We start from the raw sequence: 21,517 nt of genomic DNA on the forward strand, positions 1-21,517 counted from the left end.
GCAGACAGACTCTCGCGGAGTGGTTCTTGAGTCTAAGGCTGCACGAGGTGGTTGCCCTCCATCTAGGTCAGGGCTGGGGTCAAGGGGAGGATGGCGTTTGGGAGCCCTCCCGATGCAACCTTGTCCGAGCTCCGCGGGGCACTGGTACTGGGTGTGCACACACGCGCGCGTCTCACCCGTTTACACTTCTCTTTTCGTCACCTCCCCACTTCCCCTGCTTTCTACCAGCGTGTGAGCTTCTGAAGGGCAGGGAACCTTGTTCACCTATAAACCTGGCAGGCCAGGCAGACTCTGGGTCCACTACCTAGCAGATCTTGGCAAATATCTAGCTGATGGAAGGCTTTCTCCCCCGGGAGCACTTTCATTTGTTTACTCGTGGGCGTCTGCACCTGCTGCCCCTGCCAGGGTAGAGATAGGCGCTGCGTCCACATTTCCCACGGTAACCCCACATGTCCAGAATAGTTCCTTCCCAGGGGAGGTCCAGGTGAGTGCAGGAGAGGTGTACATATCCCTTGTGCTTTCTAACTAATGACTTCAAAGCAAGCTCATGGCTTAGGGACACTTCCCTCGAAAGGAGACTGTTGACAGCTTCTCCTTCATACCTACCTCTGCCTTTCAAACTGGAACTGGGCTTAGCAGACCGATTTATCTATCTGATGGCCCCTGTTGCTGCTGTTTCTTACCTTTTCCATCCTGTAGGTTTGGACTGAAAATTAATCAGCAATAGAAGTACAGTGCTTGCCCCAGGGTGTTTCAGACTGTTCCCAGGGAGACACAAGGCCATACCTTGCTTTGACGTTTCCAGTTTGCCCACAGGTTTTGAGAGATTTTCATTCACAGATTCTGCGTGAGTGTGTGTATATATATTCCTGAAGAATGATTCTCTTGTGCTTTCCAGTCTGCTCAGGGAGGAGGTGAGCAAGGTACTGCTTTGGGAAGCAGTGAGGAGACATTGTTAACCCATGAGCTCATCACAGAGTAGCCCCTATCATATTGAATGTGGACCATGTCACATGATTTATAAGGCTCTACCTGAAAGTGAGTGCAGTTTTAAAGCTGAAAGGAGCCTTTGTGATTTTGTTCCCAGGAAACCTTATAACTACACATTGTTCGGAACTTTTAAATATATACCTGAAAAAATTGGGAGAGATGGGAAGCAAAGAGAGAACAGGATTCTTAAAACATACGTTGGTCCGGTTCTCTTGGGTATGTGCCCTGACTGTATATGAGGACTCCTGTGGATATTCAGAAATGACCAGGTTCTCAGGACAGAAAGGCGGAAGCCACAGGCTCTAGAGGGTGGGGAAGTGTCAGTGACTTGGGGAAGGCTAGATGGGAGACAGAGAGTGGAGGTGACTTGGTTGGCTGCGCCGTGATAGGGTAGTGTGACCAGTGACAGCCCTCCCAGTGGCCCCAGAGCCATCCAGAGCTAGGATTCAGGGGATTAAGTGAATTTAGAGATCTATGTTTAAGAGGCCTGCAAAGTTTGGGACTGGCCAAGTGCAACTCTTTGGAGGCAGAGGGTAGGGAAGGACAGTCAGACCCTGGTACTCAGTGATATAGACCGTTCATGTGTATTTCACGGTTAAGTTTCCTCCAGTTAGTACAGCCTTTTGAGCAATCCAGCTTACTGTGCTGAGCTGAGGGAGAGGAGAATAAGGGGTAATGATAATGGCTGAAAATTATATAGCGCCCATTATGTGCCAGGCACTATTCCAAGGGCTTTATGTATATTGACTAATTTAATCATCACAACCCTGTAAAATAGGTAGTATTAACTCCATTTTACAGACAGAGATAAAGACTTGCCTGGGTCACATTACTGATACATGGGAGTTCAGGGATTTGAACCCAGCCCATCTGGCTTCAGGGTCTGTGTTCTTCACCACATACTGTACTGTCTCCTTAGAGGGCCAGCAGCTCACAGGGGAAACAGCGATCCCCTGGAGTTACTTGATGATGGAAGAGGGTGTCAGAGTTAGAGACCTCAGAAGATGCCCAAGGAATGATGAAGTCAGAACCTGCCCATGTTGAGACTCTTCCATAGGTAAACTCAGAAAGCTCTGGGTTTTGTTTTATTTTATGTTGAGAGGCAGAGGTTACGTTCACTTAAAAAGTGTTGGTGGAATACCCAGGACAGTTCCTGGCACATCCTGTAGAGTGTAGGTGTTGGATAGATGAATGGATGAATGAATGAGTGTATAATGTGGATACCCAGTGCACCGGTTAGTCATTTATGAAAGCGTTTCCATTCTCAAACGAATGTTTTGCTTTGGAGCCTTGCTGAGGCTTCTTTTTGCTTTGGAAGGAAAGTTGTCCCGGAAACTGCAAATGTCACAAAATGTTCTGCAGAATGTGTCATAGGCCTTGCAATTAGAAGAGGCTTTGGAGCATCACCCTAGAGGTCTGTTCTAGTCATGACTGAAAAGTTTATTTTCCTCTTGGGGGTTGCAGTGATATTTCATTTTAATTTGTTTTCTGATTGAATGATTTAATTAGATGGTGTTTGGGAATCTCTTGGGAATGTAAATTGCAGTTTTGAAAAAAAAAATTTTTTTCAAATAGTTGGTAAGCGAGAGGGTGGATAGCTCCAGATTTCAAAAATAGCATCCTGTTGGGCTGGAGATAAGTGTTCGTACAGGTTCACTCTTCGGAGGAGAAAGATGGGATTGCTGGACGTGGTGAGGCGGATGAAGCAGAGGGTGTGTTGAAGGCAGCTTGTGTTTTGGAGAGCTTGGAACCTACTCAGTGTTGGTTCCTGTCTTATTTTGGAAGTCCCGTAGAAACTGAAACAGCTTTCTCCTTATCTTTTTCCTTCCTTCCTTCCTTCCTTCCTTCCTTCCTTCCTTCCTTCCTTCCTTCCTTCCTTCTTTTTTTAATGTTTATTTACTTTTGAGAGAGAGAGACAGAGTGTGAGTGGGGGAGGGGCAGAGAGAGAGGGACACAATCCGAAGCAGGCTCCAGGCTCTGTGCTGTCAGCTTAGAGCCTGACGTGGGTCTCGAACTCATGAACTGTGAGTTCATGACCTGAGCCGACGTCAGATGCTTAATCGACTGAGCCACCCAGGCGCCCCTCCTTTTCTTGATTAGTATCTTTTTGAATCTGTAAAAGAATGTGCCAATATTAAATAAAATAATTAAAAATGTATAAAATTGCCTTTAATTCATTTTACGTTAACACATCTATTTTGCATTTGAGCCTTCCCTTCTAACTTTTCCCATCTGCCTCCGTATTTAAAAAAAAAGGTGTAGTCATGGTTTGCATGTAATTTCATATTTCACCTTTTTTCAGCTTGTTTTTTGTTAGAAGTATTTTTTCATGTTTGCTACATAGTATATTGATTCAGTCTTTATTTATTGGAGATCTAATATGTGCCAGGTAGCACAGTGGAGAGGTGACATTGGATATGACAGTAAATCAAGACACTCCCGGACCCTGCCACTGTGGACTTGTTTTTAAAGAACAATAGATTCCCTCTTACTCAATACAGTTGGGCTTTAAGGTAGTTAATTGAAAAACTGAGTAAAGAAGAGAATAAAACAAAATAGTGCATATCTGCATTAAGTATTTTATTTTCATTTTATTTTTGAATATTTTGTACATTCATTTGCCAGCCTTTTGATGTTAAGGCCAAGGCTCGTCATTGGGCGGGGCGGCGGGGGCCTTTCTGATCTTCTTCCTTGCATAAGCCACTTACATAATGTGCTATTTTACAAAGACTGATCTCTACTTCTGTTTCCTTTAAAATTCATTGAGAACTTGAAGATGCTTATGAAGCAGCCTCTGTGTAGTAGCCTGAATTTCTACGACTTTTGCCTCATCCTTCGCAGTGATTTTGCTCACATGCAATTTGAGTGCTATTTCAGTGACTAGCTTTATAAAGTCTTTGCAAAGCAGTTAAATTAATTTTCTTAGAAACAACAGCTCTCATCTTTTTAGCAGTCATATTCCATTGGTTTCCAGAGTATGTAATTAAATTAAATTATTCTGTTACAATGACAAGTACCAAAGGTAAAAACACATTTGGGAACAAACCCAGAGGACTGTTGGTAGCCAAACAACTCAGCCCTGAGCTGGAGATGTGAGTGGGGGCGGGAGAGAAAAGCTGACACAGAAGGACAAAGGCATCCTGGGGCTGGTTTCCCAGGGGGATTGAAAGCATGCTTCATTAGGAGAGGTGACAAAGCAGAGGGTTCTTAAAGAGAACTTGTACTGTATTTTTAATGACTGCATAATATTCCACCATCGGTATAACCATTATTGATTTAACCACTTCCCCATTACAGAACATTGGCTTTTCCACTACAATTAATGCAGAAATGAACATATCCACCTCATTTTTCTTCTTTTCAACTATCTTTAAGGATCTATTTCCAGATGTGGGATTACTACGGACTCCAAGAGTAGGAATAGGTTAATGAACGATTGTTGTTAAAATCTTGCTACACAGCCACTTGCAATGTATTCTTGTACCAGTTTCATGGAACCTGGCCAGCATTGGTGGTATCATTTAACTTTTTCTGGGCAAAGGTAATCACTGTTAAGTGTTCTTTTGATTTGTACTTCTTTCATTACTGTAGAACTTAATAACTGTCCCCCCCCCACCTCCCCCTGTTACTTTCACCTTGTATTAGTGTCTTTTGCCAGTTTTTCTCTTGGGATGTCAGGTTTTGTGATTTGTATATTATATATATGTATGGTATATTTACATAGATCACTAGTTATACACACACACACACACACACACACACACGGCCTGTATTCTATATTATGTACATATTTTTTGCTTTACCTAGATGACTTAGGGCAGTAATTTTCATACTGTGGCCCCAAGCAGCCCCAAGCTTCTGGAAGGTTGGATCTGGGACCTGACAAATAAAAGGGTCAACTGAAGTCTCCTGGACCCCTCCTGCACCCACATGCTCTCCTCCTCGCAGCCAGTGTATCTCCTCCTTCACATGCCTTATATTTGGTGTTCTATAGAATGTTTTATTTTTTAAAAGGCTGTGCTTTTTTTTTTTTAAAGAAAAGGTTGAAAATCACTGTTTTGGGAGAAAAAGGCCTGACTATTATATTTTTGTGAGGGATGATGGTAGCATAAAGAATTCAAGAGAGTAAACACATCTGAAAGGAAATTGAATTCCTGGGTAGTGTTTTTATAATATCTATTTACCCTTCTGAATACCGTGATTAATAATGTATTACATTATATGACTAATTTCTAAATCCATTATCTTACTTCAGTGAGTCAAGATCATCCCAACAATGGGAGAAATGGATTATTAACTGCTTTTTGTTTCCTAAAAGTTTGTTAGGCATATTATATACATATTAATGTATATTATGTCACTAAAAACAGGTTGCTTGCTCTGATTACAAACCATTTGTGGCCCCTAAAAGTCAGAAAATGTCCTAGGTCTGGATGTGGGGAGATTTTTTTTTTTTTGTCCCTTGTACCTTTGGATGTCACCTAGAATTGGCTGGTGTCCTTCTCATCTGATCCCTGACTTGGCATGGTTGTGAAGAAGAGGATATGATGTTTTCTGAGTGCTTGTGGAGTTTAGTTGAGGAAAGGGTGTCATTTAAATAGTAAAGTTATTTTTCCTTCGGAATGAACTATGGCGTGTGAAATTATATTAGTAACAGTGATTGATATTTTGAGAGTGCAAGAGCAGGATTTAGAAGTTGGGCCCAATTACCTTTATTAATAGCCCCAGACCGCATCTTCATGGAGTCGGGAAACCTTGCCAAAGAATACAACTTTTTTCCCATGGCCAAAGAATTCTCATTTTTATCCACAAGTGTGTAGGCTGTAAAATAAATGAATTCCACATTCTTTCCCACTCACTCGACATAGATTGTTATTTGCCCTTGATAAGTAGGTTGATGTAGAATCTCAAGGAGAATTCAGAATGAAATGTGGGAGAACCACAGTCTGGTTTCCTGGTCTGAGGGCCTTGAAGGTCAGCTGCAGTCACTTGGGCTATGCTGGTCTGTGTTTTTCCAAAGGTATTTATAGGATTCAGAGCCACACACAAGGTCACTGGACCATCTTCATTACCATCCTGTAGAATTTCTGACTTCACTTCACTTGGGAAGCCAAATGCCTTGGGGCCATTGCCTTTTGGAGGCTTGAGGGTCTCTTTAGGATTGTTGCCCTTTTTCATTACTTGGGTCCTGTCCAGGAGTCTAGGAGAGATGGCTGCCCTGTGGAGAAGCATATAGGAAGGCAGTCTAGTAGGAGGTGATGCTGCGCAGAAGGTTCTTTGTGGGAAGCACCAGGCTGAATGAGTGATGAATGTGGCCAGAAGGCAGTAAGATGGGATTTGGGAAGAAAGAGGATCACACATAAAGATGGAGGGGCAGAAGCCCATAAATGTGAGACGGGCAACCGCAACAGAGTGCAAGGGGTGGAGGGGGCTAGGTCTGCTGGTTCATGATCCAGATGATATGAGTGTTGCTTGCCCTCACTTTTCAGGCTGGCCTTGAATGTCTCTCTGGCGCTGGGGGTCCTTGAGTTGGGTAGAGATTTGATTATTCCATGGTGCCTACAATTACCAGCTTATCAGTTCTCAGTCTGCCTTTGGGGGTGGAGCAGCTCCGTTCCACAATGCAGTGTGTGAGTATGGAAGCGCTGAATGTTTTCCTTCTCCTCACACGCATGCCTTCACATGCAGGGCACACGCCCCAGGGTGGGGCCAGGATGGAGCATGTCCCTACACGGTGCACACATTCTCACTCTGTCCTTTTTCCTCCCACTCAAGAAGCGGATTAGTATGCAAGAGAATGTGATAACCTTGAAATCCCTTCAACTTACTAGTTAAACTTAATCATTCGTATGTTTTGGTATTTTAGTTATTGTTAACGACCAATCACTGTACAACTGTTCCAATCTAAAATTTGTTGTGGTAGTAATCGGGAACAACTGCTGTCCTGGAGTCATATTTGTGGGGCTGTGTACTTTTTATGGACCCAGCTGAGTGCAGCCAACTGGAACTTTAAGCAAGAGGATTCCTGATTATATGAACACTAACGCTTGGGTAGTTTTGCTGGCTACACGATTATGTCTTTTTCTTTTCTTTTAAAAAATTTTTTTGTAATGTTTGTGTATTTTTGAGAGAGAGATGGAATGCGAGTCAGGGAGGGAGGGAGAGAGAGAGAGAGAGAGAGACACAGAATATGAAGTAGGCTCCAGGCTCTGAGCTCTCAGCACAGAGCACGTGGGGCTCGAACTCACAAACCGTGAGATCATGACCTGAGCCGAAGGCAGGTGCTTAACCGACTGAGCCACCCAGGGGCTCCTCCTCCCCCCTCCCCCCACCTCCTGCCGACTACAGGATTATGGACTAAAATATATTGCTAGGACAAATCGTTCTAGTGGGTATGGGGTTCTGATGTAGCTGTTTCACTGCCCATCATTCACCATCAGTTTTGTGAAGGCTTGCTTTTCAGAGATGAAACTGCCCTTAATGAAGCTTTGTGAAAGTTCTAAGTGTGCAGTCCCAATGAGACTGTGACAGGCTCTCCGTATGAGGCCACTGGTGAAATGGTGTTAGAGCCAGCAGATGGTTCTCTGGGCTACGTTTTGTTACTGCTTCTCTTCAGGAGTTCACAAAGTACTGTGTTTGGGAAGATCCAGAAGAGTGATATCTGCACCCCTCTCCTTGGGACAGATGAGAACAATGAAAAATGATGTCTGAAGAGGAGGCTTAGGGCCACCTCTTTAGAATAGCCATTGTCCAGAGTTTAAGACAGAGGTGCAGCCCTGTTTAAGATTGCTGAGTATTGCATTTTAAGCCCTGGTGACTTGTTTGCTTTGCCCATCCATCTCTGTGTCCTGGGATGGACCTTTTTTTTTTTTTTTTAATTTTTTTTAACGTATTTTTTTAATTTATTTTTGAGACAGGGAGAGACAGAGCATGAACAGGGGAGGGTCAGAGAGAGGGAGATACAGAATCTGAAACAGGCTCCAGGCTCTGAGCTGTCAGCACAGAGCCCGACGCGGGGCTCGAACTCACGGACCGCGAGATCATGACCTGAGCTGAAGCCGGACGCTTAACTGACGGAGCCACCCCGGCGCCCCTGGGATGGACCTTTAAAGGCCATTGAGATCCCAGAAAAATGGGAAGGTAATTCAGGGACCTGGGCAGGACAGGATTTGAATCCTGGACCCATAAGTGTCAGGCTAATAGCCTCTGGGACTTAGGAGAACAGTACCAAAATTGCTTGAGCCAATGAATATAAGAGTAAGAAAGCTAAGAGGGGATTTGAAGCTTCAGAAGTGACAAATGAGAATCCTAGCCAAACCCTTGGCTTATTTTAAGAGCAACAGGCATATCAATTATTGAAGATTGATTATATCAGGAGGCACGGAGAAAGAGAACTCCTGTGTGGCAAGGACTGGACTAGATGCTGTCCATGCGAGGTTGCTTTTTACCTTTGCAACGTGGACGGAGAGTTTTAGAGGTGAGGACAGTTAGACATAGACACTTAGAGAGTTTGCCCAAGGTCACACACTGGTACGTGGTGGAGACAAGAAGGGAACTTTCTAACATATATGCTCCCTACACAAGAAAAAGAAAAAGGTGAAAATCACAGAGAGAGGACCAGGAGATCATTCTGTTGGAGACTGTGTTCAAGTGTAAGCTCAGAGGCCTCAGGGCAAGTGGGGGACTGGTGGGGGTGGTGTGCCAGGCAGGTGGCTTGGTCTGTCCTTATGTAGGTGAGGAGCCTCAAGGTTGGGTGCCAGAGGCAGAGGCCTCGCTCTGGAAGGGTGAGCAAGGTGCTGCTCCAGAAGCTGTGGAGAGCCCTCTCTCTTGGATCATTGTGGATCTACTAGGAACATCATAAGCCCCCAGGAACTTGTCCTGCAGGAGAAGCAGAAGGTGCCCGAGGCAAGCTAGAGCTCATTCCAATTCCACGTGGGACTAGAGAGCGCTCACTGTGTGCCAGGCGCTATGCTGAGTGCTTTCCTGTCCATTGACAGAGTCGTGTGTCTTCTGGGGTGATCAACTTGTCCCGTTTGCCCAGGACTTTCCCTGGGCATTGTTTTGTTTTTTAATTAATTAATTTATTTTGAGAGCGAGAGAGCATGAGTACGTGTGAGTGGGGGAGGGGCAGGGAGAGAGAGAGAGAGAGAGAGAGAGAGAGAGAGAGAGAGAGATAAAGAGAATCCCAAGCAGACTCCTCTGTCAGTGTAGAGCCTGAATGCAGGGCTCAACCTCACAAACAATGAGATCATGACCTGAGCTCGCATGAAGAGTCAAACGCTTAAGAGACTGAGCCACCCAGGTGCCCCAGGACTTTCCCTATTTTAAAACTGTAGTTCCTGGCTCCAAGGAAGCCCCTCGAACCCGGGCAAACCTGGATGGTTGGTCATCCTTATCTTCTCACACTGTTAAATTCTGTTTAATGGCAGCTCCTAGCATCAGGGCAAAAAATAGCCCTTGTGATTGCACCCTATCTGTGTCTTCTGGTCTCTGCTCTTGAATGTTGACTTTGTCCAAGAGTAGTAAAGAGGACAGTGAGGGTCCCAGCAGCCCCTGCCCCATTCTCTCTGCCCACACAGGCTGCCTCCTCTCTCCTTTGTTATTCCTCCCGCCTTGGCACTCTGTTTTTTAACTGTCTGAGCCTCTTAGGATTTGGAAAGGAAAAAACAATTGCTGTAAAGGAAAGCTCTAATAAAGTGGTTTGGGCACAAAACATCAGCAGCTGTTTATTTGCCCAAAACAGTAGGAGTCTGTATTAATAACCTTGTGAGTTATATGCTGGGAAGTTAAAAGTAAGCAAAAATCTTACTTGAGACCCGCAAATGTGCCTTTATTCCTTTATTGAACTAATCTCTCTTCCTGTTTATGCTGGTGACATTTTCTATTATCCATGTGGAAGATCCTTCCTGATATTCTGCTCCAGATTTATTTAGCTCTGCCTTGGTTAGGGTCCCAGAGCTGAGGGGTTTTCTGGTTTCTTTTTATTGCAGTTATGATGCTTGGTGTTTATGTGGTTCCCACCTCAAAGGATCTTGACCAACGGGACAGGCGTTGTCTAATTAATCATCATAATATTTCCCTGATGGGACAGAAGGAGCCACAGAGGAAAGGGGGGGGGGTTGGTGATATATGTGTGGGAGAGGCTTTAGACCTGCCTCTCAGTTCAAGGGCTTGGAACAGTGAGTCTTTTAACATTTTGGTTTCTTCCACATCTAAATCTCAGCTTAATAATAAACTGATCCTCTGATTTGCTTTATTTTCTAAAAGACTGTTTGGAGGAAAGTATACATTGTAGGGATTATGATGTAGACCCTCCAAGTCTATAATTGGGCTAGGCTTTTTTAAAAAAAAATTTAATGTTTATTTATCTTAGAGAGAGAGAGAGAGAGAGAGAGAGAGAGAGAGAGAATCCAAAGCAGGCTCCAGGCTCTGAGCTGTCAGCACAGAGCCCCATGTGGGGCTCAAACCCACAAACTGTGAGATCATGACCTGAGCCGAAGTCAGATGCTTAACCGACTGAGCCACCCAGGTGCCTGGGCCAGGTTTTTAAAAAAATATTTTACTAGAATCTGGAGATTTATATTCGAGGGGAAATTTAATGGGAAGTGGATACAAGAGACTTTTATCAAAGATTCAGAAGTTGGAAAAAGAAACCAGTGAGGAAGTGTTGTAGAAATAGGCCTGAAGTTGTCTGGAGAAGAGATGGGAGGAAGAAGAGAATTAATGTTTGTTGAGCATCTCTTGCGTGCTAAATGCTTTGCATGTGTTACATCACTTTAACCTTGTAAGGAACCTTGTGGGATGCTGTTAGTGCCATTTTACAGATGAGGAAATCCAGGCTCAGCAACTGTAGTTAACTTGTCCAAGATTATGTGCTTACTAAGAGGTAAAACCCCATTACTTTGCTAAGCCCCTTAGTAATAGGTCAGGGATCCTCTTGTTTTTCTGCTGTAGCGATGCTGATCAAGAGAAAAAAAGCTTATCCCTTACTTTCAGCAGAAAGGTTGCCTATGATACTGGAAGAAAGATTCATGACAGAAGCGAGGCCTTGAGATGGGTTACCAAGTGGCTGTTTTGCTGGTATCCTTCCCTGGAGACACAAGAGGATGCCTGTGCCAGGAGCTGGCTGGGACTGAACACTCAGGAAAGCTGAAAGAGGTTCCAGGGCATGGCCCTTTGAAGCCAACAGTATCATTTTTTTTCAGGAGAGGACTTAGTGTGAGCAAGCCCATCTCCACCACTCACTCAGACCTAAGGTTTTTGGGGGTCCTCCAGGCTCAGGGCATGGGATCGGGTGGGGGACCATGGAGGGGACTGGTGCACACAAAAGAAACAGCAGACATGTCCGAGTTTGCCAGGAACTTCCCATTTAATTGAGGAAATGGAATATTCAGGTAAAGTGGATATAACGGTGGGCCCCTACCTCTGTGGGCAGATATAGGAGGTGGACTCCAAGGCTGGCATTAGTTTGGATCCTGGCAGGGTGCCAGCAGTTGGGGGTGGGGCATGAGATGGTTGGGAGAAACTGCAGACCTGCTTCCAAGTTCCTATTCTTCCCCAATATGATTGGGAATTTGACAGTGACCTGATACGTACTCCTGCTTTCTGTTGGTCACATGCTCAGATCCTTCCCTTCCATCATCCAACCAGCATTTATTGAGTGCCTAGCAAGTGCTGAGGGTACATCAGTGGAACAAAGACAAAAATATAAAGGAGTTGTAATTAAATGAGATGATCAGGAGCTGTCCTGTCAGCAAGGACTTGAAGAAAGTTAGGTGTGAACTCTGTCTGGGGGAAGAGATTTCGAGGTGGAGGGAACAGTGTAAAGGCCCTGGGGTAGGAATGTGCCTGGTATGTTTGAGGAACCGTGGGTTAGCTAGTGTGGCCAGAGCAGAGTGATTATGGAAGAAAGGGGTGGGGGATGAGGCCAGAGAAGTGCTGGTTGGAGAGCAGATTGTGCAGACCTTGTAGGCCACTGTGGGAGAAATGGGGAGCTATGGGCAGGGGTTAGCAGAGAAGCCCAGCTTGTAAAGGCATCAATCCAGGCTGTTCTGTGGCTACTCCCTGAGCACTCTGCAAGGGCTTGACTCTGTGCCAGGCATGTCAGGAGATGAAAAAATATATATGACATGGTTCTTTCCTTTAAGAAGCTCATAATCAGGCCTGGAAGACAATACAAGAAACCGTTGAAGATCTTTTGCAAGCTAACTAGTGTAATGAGGGTTAAAATTGAATTCTGGAAGAGTGCATCATCAGAACGGACTTCCTGGAGGAACTGGGGCTTATGACACATCTCGGAAGAATGAGGAGGATTAAGAGGAGTGGAGCAGGGAAGATCTGGAGAGGGTAAGCTCAGATCTTAACCAGCAGTTACCTGCGCCTCTCATTTAATGTGGGGAAAAGCATGCAGGCAGTCAGTGGCTGGAATCGGTGCTGCTGTTTTCAGGGTGGGTGACCTTGGGCAAGTCTCTTCACTGTCCTGTGCCTCAGTTTCCCCAGCTGTAGAAAGGAGGGCGGTTGCTCCCTAAACACTGTGGGATCATTGTGCTGATGAAATGAGATGCCATGCGGGAAAGCACCCCCACCCTGCCTGTCATGGAGCAGGCATAGGGGCAGGAAGCACATTCTTTTCTTCAGGCTTCCTTCTTTCCCTCTTTCCTTCATTTCCACTATCTTTCCTTCTTGGAGCTCACATAGAAAACACAATCAGGAATGTATTTTCTGGTTGTAATGCCTAGAATAGCAGATTTGAAGCCCATTTCAGTGCCATTAGACATGATGTGTATGCTAAGACTTCCCCAGTTACATCTAGCCTGAGAAGGTCAGAAGTGAGATGAGAGGGGAGCCCGAACTAATGCTAATACTCAAGTGTCTCCGTCTGACTTGCCTACTTCTCTGAAATTCTAAGCCTGCCAGCCTGGGGACCTGCTCCTGTTTGTAGAGAAATATTTGTTTTGTAAAACCCGCTTGGCATTGCAGTGGGCAGCAGACCATGTCAGGAATGTGCTATGTTTGTAGGAAGCTTGGCTGGTGGGAGAATTATGCAAGGTGCCCAGTTACCTGGTCAGAGTCTCATTTCCCCAGTGATGGATGGGAAGGACTCTCCCTGATGACGGAAAGAGAGTCTCCTTAAGGAGAGACTTGGGTTTTTGTGTGTGTGTGTTTTGACCTGCTGACAGAATTGCAGTCACGTCAGCCTATCTTCCTGCCAGGGTGAATTTGATTTAATTCCAAGCAACGTGACTTATAATTTCGATTGCAGGCAGGAAGGTGTGATTTAAGACAATTGTCAGGGAGACTCAATTTAATCTTTTCTTTCTACCCCCTCTGCAAAATGTGTATTTTGTTGTGTGATATAATTTTAATATACATTCTTTACAACTCAGGATAGATGTAGTTTCACATCAGGAAGCTCCACTCTACATTTTTTTTTTCTTTTAGTACTTAACTATTTAAAGTGCTTGTGAAAAAGATTCTAGTGACAGCAGAAAACTGAGGGATGGTTTTGCTTTCTTACTAGAGAGAATTGTAATAAATAACTATGAAACCTCCTGGGCGATTGCCATTTCTTGATTAGCAGGGAGTGTTTGGGTCACAGAAAAATAATTGTATTTACCTAAAACTGTACAGTTGTGAATCTTAAGTGTTTTTCAACAACATCCAGTTGTTTTTAGCAACACAGGCATAAGGATTTTTGAGTCTGTAATTACTTTCAAAGTACAGAAAGTTGCCTTGATTTTTATAAATTGAGAATTAAATGTCTTATTTCACCCTGGTCCATATTAGGAATGTATGGTATTGTTGTACAGCTCAGTGCAGCCCTTCCCTCTTTCCTCATCTATTAGCAAAGAAGACTGAGATTTCTCAAGTTGTATCTCAGTTGGGAATGCTCTAGCCTGGTAAAGATCTAGAAAGATCTTTACTTAGAATCAGAGCATGCTAGAGCCCAGAAGTAACAGCACCCACACCCTCAACCTGTTTGCTGAGGGATCCAAGCCCCAGTACAATTTGGTGACTGTACTGGTGGCCCTCCCCTGGGCCCTGGAGACTTTGGGATGGGGATGGAGAGGTCTGAATCAAGTCTAGAAAGTTTCCCTCTACATCCTTTTACTTCTTTCAACCTCAGAAGAAGTTTCTGCAGTGGGAAAATAAACCCTTGGTTATATATTCTCAGATGAAGCCAGATGCTTAAGGGACAAGGGACGGATAGATTTCCTTAGATGGGGTCTGAGGGGATCCCTTAGTCCCCTCTCTGTGGCCTGAGTGCCTGGGGCTGGCACTCTACTGCCTGGGATCATCTTAAGGATTGAGGACACGGCTGTTAGCAGGACCTGACTTCGGTTCCCAGCAGTACGTGGCAGCTCCTGGAGATGCGACCTCTATACTGGGAGCAGACTTCTTCCCAGCTTTCCAGATCCCAGTGGTGGTGCCCATGAAGGAGGGGCAGAGATTTTACATCAGGAAGAGGAAATGAGAGAAAATTGACACTTATCGGTCACTGACTAGATGTTTGGCACGGTTTAATTCACTTCATCTTATATAAGCTTTAAAATAAGCCTGTGAAATCATTAGCCCCATTTTATAGATGAGAAAGTTGTACTGTACTGTAACGATTAATCTGCTTTTCTCATTACACTCTGGGTTCCTTGAGGGTGGACAGAGTCCTAATTTTTCCAATTTCCTGTTTGACACAGTGGCAGGCATGTAGTTGGGGCTAAGTAGGAATTTGTTGAGTGACTGAATGAATAAATAAGCAGGCCTGCCTGAAACCACTTAGTAAGAACATTCATAGCCAGGTATCTGGCTTCAAAGCTGTCTGGAAGGGAGGCCAGGGGACTGAAGAACTGATTCTTATCCCTCCAGGCTTAGGGGTGGCTTGCACGAGGCTGTCTCAGGCTGTGTCCTCCTTCTGGGTCAGGGACAGGAAAACACGCATTTCTGGGGTCTCTTTCAAGGCACCTCACAGCTCATACTGCCCCAGCAAGGTTTAATCAAAGGGAAGCAGCAGCTCAGTAGAGTGTGTGTGTGTGTGTGTGTGTGTGTGTGTGTGTGTGTGTGTGTACGCGCACGCAAAATGTGCTTTCCTGCACCGAGATCCCCCAGGAATCAGCTGGTGAGAGGAGTGTGAAGCCTTCAGGGGACCCTCGATATCTTTATTTTAATAAAGCTGTCACTTGTGGTCACTTTCAAATGAAAGCAATCTTGTAGGTACAGAAGGGGAAAAACAAACCTGCACCAAAAAGTGGAGAAAAATGCCAGAAAAGATGTAGCTGAACAGGGAAGCTCTGCTTCAAAAGGAGGGACAGAGTTGGGGTCACTTAAATGGATACCTAGAGAGCCCATAAGAAGTTGAAAGCATAGCTTAATTTCTAAGAAAGGATCGAGAATTCCTCGGGGCCCTAGGAGCTAAGGGAAAGTTGGCCTTTGGCTTCCCAGTCCAAGTGGCAGCAGCTTGGGCTCCTGTCCACGCCGAGGCCTGTGAGAACCTCGCAATGGATCCCACCATCTTGAGGTGGCTTTTGGGTGACGGTAGTAAGTTGGGACCAGCTCTTCCCACACCCAGGAGGGAGGTGGCAGCAACTGTCTGCCTAGAGGAGGAAGAATTCTCAGAGGGGGCCACTCTGGACTCAGGAGGGCGTTTTCTCTACCTGCGCTGTCGCAAGTCCTTGGGCACCGAGGGTGGAAGTTGGCGCGGTAGCGGAACTAGAAATTGGGCAGGCTGATCCTCTTGGTTCCCTGGTGGCCACCTGTGGAATAACGCCCCCCATGGGTGTCAGTTTGGGTTGGGACCCGTAGGCCCTTCACAGTGGCCCCGCGCACCTTCACCCACCTGCTGCCGTCAGCAGGCCCGCCCAGGAAGAAGGTTCTTCTCTGACTTGGCCCACTGGGACAGAGCAGCCCATTAGCAGGAACCACAGAGTACTGTGATTTTTCTTTTCCTATTATTCCCTGATATTTTCAATTTGAAAAGAATCATTTAAACAGTAGGGTAGAACAGGGCGTAGTAGACATAGGGGAAAAATGGAAAATGTCATTTAAAAATGACTATTCCATTCTTTGTTACCTCAGCAGGCAGATGGCTGCCTCACCTTTTGCCCACGGCCAGGAGCAATAGCCTGATGGGTCAGCCGAGGAGAGCAGTGATTTTATTTTTCTTTTCATTTCAAACAGATTGTGTAGCCCTTGGGGTGTGGGGGACCGGTGGAATGAAACTCTGGGCTGGGAAACTAATTATGCCTCCCTGCATGGCTGAGCTAGTTAATACCAAACTGTCATTGAGGCTGATTCTTCCCTGGGGCAGAAAAGCTTCCCAAATTCCTTATCTCTTTCTCTTTGCCTTGGGAGTGGAGGCCTTTTGGTTTTTGCTAGCTTGAGAGGACAGGAACAACGTTCAGGAAGCTTCTGGAAGCTCTGAAATGGTGCTCTGGGTTCTGGTTCTAAACATGCCCTTCTGATACACAGCAGCCTTACATCTACCAGCTCAGATGAGGTGCTGAGTTTTAGTCAGATAAACTTGGTTCAAATTCTGGTGTGCCACTCATTGGTATGATGTTGCCAGAGGCCGTCCAGAGTGTCTAGGACCGTGAACAGATTGCATGTCCACCCCTTCCCTCCCCACTCCCCGGTAATGTGGGCTCAACGACAGGTCACCTGAGTAGTAAGCCTGCCTCACTTTACTGATCCTAAAACTGAGACCCAGCCAGGTACATGGCATGGTCAGGATGGTGTCACCAGTGGAGACCACACGTGATGACAGACAATCAGAAATTCAATAATCCTTTTAAATGGAGTTTTAACTTACTAAACACACCAATGCACTTCCTTGAAAACTGGTCACACATATATGACTAAGACATATTTATTCAATCTATAGATACTAAACTCACTATTCTTTGCAGTAGCTCTGACTCGAGTACTTTCTGCCCTCTTCCCCCATTCTGGAGATCTGTGGCTCGTAGTCCATGTAGTCCCCAGCTAGCCAGGTGCCTCAAATTGCAGTGGATCCAATAAAATCTATGAGTCTTTTTAAGGACAGAAAAAGGATTTTAAATATTGGGTAGCAGCATTTAAAAATATAGCCTTTGTGTCAATGTGAAGATCATGAATATTCAGTTTGTACACAATCTTGAGCAATTAGACAGATGCATATTTCCAGGGAGGGTGTGTTATCCTGATGGCTGAAGGGATTGGGGCTGTCTATCATTTCAAAACCAGATTTCCCTGGTGACTTCAGAGTCTGATTTTAAGAACATTTGGGAATGAAGTGTCAGAGACAGCCCTATTAACTTTCCCCAACTTTGCCAGGCTGCATTCCCCTTGCCTACATTCATAGATCTAGGCTTCAGCTGAGAAATTCCCAAGTTGCCCAAGAGAGAAAAGTAGATTCTGAATGCATAGGTGATGGCTGATTCAGAGTTGAAACAAAGCAGCCCATTTCCAGCCTTGGAGGATGGGTGTTCCATGGCAAGACTTAGTCTTGGCTGCTGGTGTTTTTTCTTTAGAGCCCAGTCCCTCCATGTTAAATCCCTATTAGAATTAATTGATTGTCTTTGGAGAAGCACCAAATGCAAGTTGTGATGGGTGATGGGAAGACATGGCTTAGAACTGTCCCCTTTCAAAGGAGACTTTGTATTAGCCAGGAATCCCTTCTAGCTGTCCAGGAGAACCAGAGTTTTAGCAATTATATATCCCCAGATTTTCTGGGGCAACACATTTTCACATATTCTGATCTGTTGTCCCCAGAAACCGTATAAATGAATTGTAAATTCTAGTATTTCCAACATTTACTGCCCTTCTGGTTCCCGTACCTGGAAGCTGTACAAAGCCCTTGCCAGAGCACATGTCCCTTATTTTTAATTTAGAAAATACGGCTACAGTGAAGTAAACAGAGCACTGGTAAATGGAGCCAGCTGTTTCCTCAATCAGTCTTTTTTTCAGTGCAAATCATGTGGGGTTAGGAGAAGCACTTTAGGGATGGCAGTATGAGGAGCTCTGTGGATCCTTTCCCCAGTGATATAAACATAACTGGTGAAAATGATTTTATTATTTTTTTCTTTTTCTTTTCTTTTTTTTTAAATTTAAATCCAAGTTAGCTAACGTATAGTATAATAATGGTTTCAGGAATATAATTGAGTGATTCATTACTTAATTTAACACCCAGTGCTCACCCCAACAAGTGCCCTTCTTAATGCCCAACACCCATTTAGCCCACCCCCTCCAGTAACCCTCAGTTTGTTCTCTGTCTTTAAAAGTCTCTTATGGTTTGCCTTCCTCTCTGTTTTTATCTTATTTTTCCTTCCCTTCCTCTATGTTCATCTGTTTTGAAAATTATTTAAAGAACCCCAGCCATTTAAAGTCTCTGAAAGTTGTTCTGTGTGCATACATGAAATGGAGAAATACTTATTCAAGAAAATCTACTAAACCTCAGTTAGAACAGCAACACTGTGGCTTTTGAGACATGATCCTGCTCCCCCTTTGAACTCCAGTTCACAGACAGAAGCTGTTCTCTGGGTAGATGTGGAGAAGATTAGGTTTCCTTTTCCTCCTAGCTCCTATTCTAGGGCTATAGTTTCTCTTCAGGAGGCACAGGCCACTGCATTTCTCATCTCTTCCAGCTCTGTGTTGCAGAAGCTTTATTACATGCAAGCATGGCTAAGTCTGGGGCTGCTTTCTGCCACCCAACTCCCTCTTGTATGGTAGAAACTCTACCCCAGGCCAAGAATACTGGGTTGTAATCACCACCACCCCAGCTCACACATAAAGTGAAGTTTCCATGCCAGGAGTGGCTGTTCAAGAAGACCAGTGGCTACTATCTCCACCCAGCACCACACACATAGAGCAGGCATGTCACTCTGAGAGAATCAGGCTGTGGTTCCCACCACCCCTAGCTCCAGAGCAGTGGTACAGAGATTCTGCCTAGGAGAAGAGGCAGGCTAGAAGAACAGAGTTCTATCGCTCTCCCTGAAGGAACTGACTTCATTTGGAACAAACTGTGAGGAATTTCAAGCTTGAAAGCATTTAAGAGGAGGCTGGTAGCTCCTTAATAGCAACAAGAGCTGCAGTAGGTCAGCTAGACCAGCTAGAAGTTTAACAGAGAGACCCAGAGAAAGAGACATCTGAGAAGAACTGTCCTGTGGGGTTAAAACAAGCCTCAAAGATTGACTTCAAAGACAAAGAAGCCTGCAAAGGAGCCTGAATTTAAGTGTTTCAGACTGTGGAGAAATTTATACCTAAAGTCACTATTGAAAATCAGTTGATGAATGGATAAAGAAGATGTGGTGTGTGTACACACACACACACACACACACACACACACACACACACACACGGATGTAATGGAATACTACTCAACTATGAAAAAGAATAAAATCTTGCCATTTGCAACAATGTGGGTATAACTGGAGGGTATTATGCTAAGTGAAATAAGTCAGTCAGAGAAAGACAGACATCATATGTTTTCACTCATATGTGGAATTTGAGAAACTTAACAGAATACCATAGGGGAAAGGAAGGAGAAATAAATTACAAACAGAGAGGGAAGCAAACTATAAAAGACTCTTAACAGAGAATGAACTGAGGATTGATGGGGGTGGGGGGGTTGGGAGGATGGGGAAAATGGGTGATGGGCATTGAGGGGGGCACTTGTTAGGATGAACACTGGATGTTGTATTTAAGTGATGAATCACGGGATTCTACTCCAGAGGCCAATACTACACTGTATACACTGTATGTTAGCTAACTTGATGATAAATTATTTAAAAAGAAAAAGAAGAAAGCAATAGAGCAGTCAGGTGGCAATTAGTGGAGGCTAACAGCTAGATGTGATTCCAATAGGGCAGTCCAGCCAGAAGCTTCACAGGGAGATAAGTGAAAGTGATAGTAAAACAAAACAAAATAAAACAAAAAACAAACAAGCCAAAAGGCCCTGCTAAACCATTGTCACCCTAGGGGCCTGGATAGGGGGTCAGGAACATTGTGCATGTGGCCAAAGATACAGTCTCTGGGGATTGACATTAGAGACTACACACTTCGTGGGGTAAAGGATTCACAGAACTAGACCATCTAAATCACTAAACAACTAAGCAAACAACACCCACATGTCCTGAGTGATCATATCCAGAGTGGCTAAAATAAATTATCTCAAATGTCTGGTTTTCAACAAATACTTAAGAGACATCAAAGACAGGGGAACATAACGGGGGGAAAGCAGATAACAGAAACTGTCTTTGAGGGGACCTGGATGTTGGACTTACCAGACGGACTTCAAAAGTAGTTATTCTAAATTTGTTTAAAGAACTAAAGGAAACTTTGATGGAAGAATAGAGGGGAGTAGGATGACAATATCTTACCAATAGGGAATATCTATAAAGATAAATAAAGAACACAGTTGAAATTCTAGACCTGAAAAGTGTGAAAAAAATGAAAAAATTCACTAGAGGCATTTAAAATGAGATTTGAGTTGACAGCACATTTAAAGGTAGATCAACAGAATTTATGAAATCTGAAGAGAGAGGAAAAACAAATGAAGAAAAGTGAGCTGAGCCTTGGAGAAATGGAGGACACCATAAAGTGTACCAGTGGCATGTCTGCTAAGAGACAATGAGAAAACCTTGAAAGCAGAGAACAAAACTCCCCATCACCTGCAATAAGGTTAATAGTATATTTCTCATCAGAAACAATGGAGGCTGAGAATCTTATATACAGCAAAACTATCCTTCAAAAACAAAGGCAAAATAAAGACATCTCCAGATAAACAAAACTGAGAGAATTTGTTGCTATCAGCTCTACCTTATAAGAAATACTGAAGGATATTCTTCAGGCTGAATGCAAGTGGCACCAGACAGGAATTCAAATTTACACATAAAAAAATAGAGAGTACCAGAAAATGTACATTACAAGCAATTATAAAAGTATAGTTCCATATTTCTCATTTCTTCTCTTAACAGATTTTAAGAGGAATTGCATAAAGCAATATATATCATATAATGGTATTGCTGGCATATAACATATAGAAATGTAATGTATTTGACAATAATAACACAAAGGTACAAAAATGGAGAGGAGAGCCTAAAGCTACATAAGGAGTAAAGTTTCTATATTTCATTAGAATTAAGTTAAGAGGCTTGGATGGATTAAGATGTATATTGTAAACTCTAGATCAGCCACTAAGAAAATAATCCAATAAATGCAGTTAAAAATCATTAAAGAAATTGAAATGTTCTACAAGAAAATATTCATGTAATTCACAAGAAAGCAGTTAGGAGGAATAGAGGAACAAAAAAATTGATGAACCATAGAGAAAACAAAAAGTAAAATTGCAAATGTAAATCCAACTATATCAATAATAATATTAAATGTGAATGGATTAAACTATTCAGTCAAAATGTAGAGATTGTCAGACTAGATAAAAACACAGATGCAACCATATACTGTCTATAGGAGATATACTTTTGATTCATATATAAATTGTTTGAAGGGAAAAGATGGATGAAGATGCAACTATAAGAAAGCTGGTGTGGCTATATTA

At 43.8% G+C, this 21,517-nt stretch overlaps 1 protein-coding gene across 3 annotated transcripts in view; it reads left to right on the forward strand.

Annotated features, from left to right (window-relative positions):
- Positions 1-21,517, forward strand: part of GALNT18 (polypeptide N-acetylgalactosaminyltransferase 18) — a 351,336-nt gene that overhangs the window by 1,562 nt on the left and 328,257 nt on the right. Inside the window, exon 1 of one of the 3 annotated variants that reach the window (XM_053203484.1) lies at positions 10,362-12,336. The exons of the other annotated variants lie outside the window; for them this stretch is intronic. The gene's annotated coding sequence lies outside the window, so the exon portion shown is untranslated. Of the gene's footprint in view, positions 1-10,361; positions 12,337-21,517 lie in introns of those variants that run through there. 3 annotated transcript variants of the gene reach the window in all.

Source organism: Acinonyx jubatus, chromosome D1 (assembly GCF_027475565.1).
Source record: "Acinonyx jubatus isolate Ajub_Pintada_27869175 chromosome D1, VMU_Ajub_asm_v1.0, whole genome shotgun sequence".
Classification (NCBI taxonomy): domain Eukaryota; kingdom Metazoa; phylum Chordata; class Mammalia; order Carnivora; family Felidae; genus Acinonyx; species Acinonyx jubatus.